The sequence below is a fragment of the Brassica oleracea genome, chromosome C6, assembly GCF_000695525.1.
Source record: "Brassica oleracea var. oleracea cultivar TO1000 chromosome C6, BOL, whole genome shotgun sequence".
Lineage (NCBI taxonomy): Eukaryota > Viridiplantae > Streptophyta > Magnoliopsida > Brassicales > Brassicaceae > Brassica > Brassica oleracea.
In genome coordinates, this window is record NC_027753.1 from 4,894,820 (window position 1) to 4,895,535 (window position 716).

The following is a 716-nucleotide window of genomic DNA, read 5'->3' on the forward strand; positions in this document are numbered from 1 at the left end:
ACAAAATCAAATTCTCACCCAACTTGATTCTGGAGCACCACCATTAGATGGTACACAGCAGCAGCAGTTCGCATGGACTGCTGATACATTAGTCAAGCTCTCGACGATGATGCACACTGTGTGGGGTGCACTTGCAAAGATTAGATGTCCACCTACTTCTTCCTGCTGCCGCGCTCCAAAGACTTCAGAGGCAGCTGGTATGACTAGAGACGACGCAGGAAATGAACCATCTGATGAAGCAACCGATGAAGAGCGAGGTTCACGCCTCCATAGGAGCAGACGAGCACCAGGACAGAGTAGGAGCTGCAGTCCTGACGACCACCAATGATCAGTATCAGTTATATCTTTCCATTGTATTCCACCGGTTTTTTAAGTTTTCTGCGCATTTCGAATTCGAATCTGGATTGTTTGCATGTTTTATTAGTCCAGTTTGGATTATAACTTTTATAAATTATATAACCTATAGTAAGTTATCATTCTATTAAGTATAGTTATGTAGGAGAAGATAAATGGAGGTTTTTATCATATTCTCTCTATTTTGCTGAGTTAAATTCGGTTCAAATAAGATGTATCAGAGTATGGGATCGATCGTTCCAAACTGTCAATCGATCGATCCAAATTTCCGATCGATCGATCCATATTTTCGATCGATCGGTCGGTACGAGATCGAGCTTTGCCGATCGAGAGAACTGTACCAGGTCGATCAAAAGATTGTC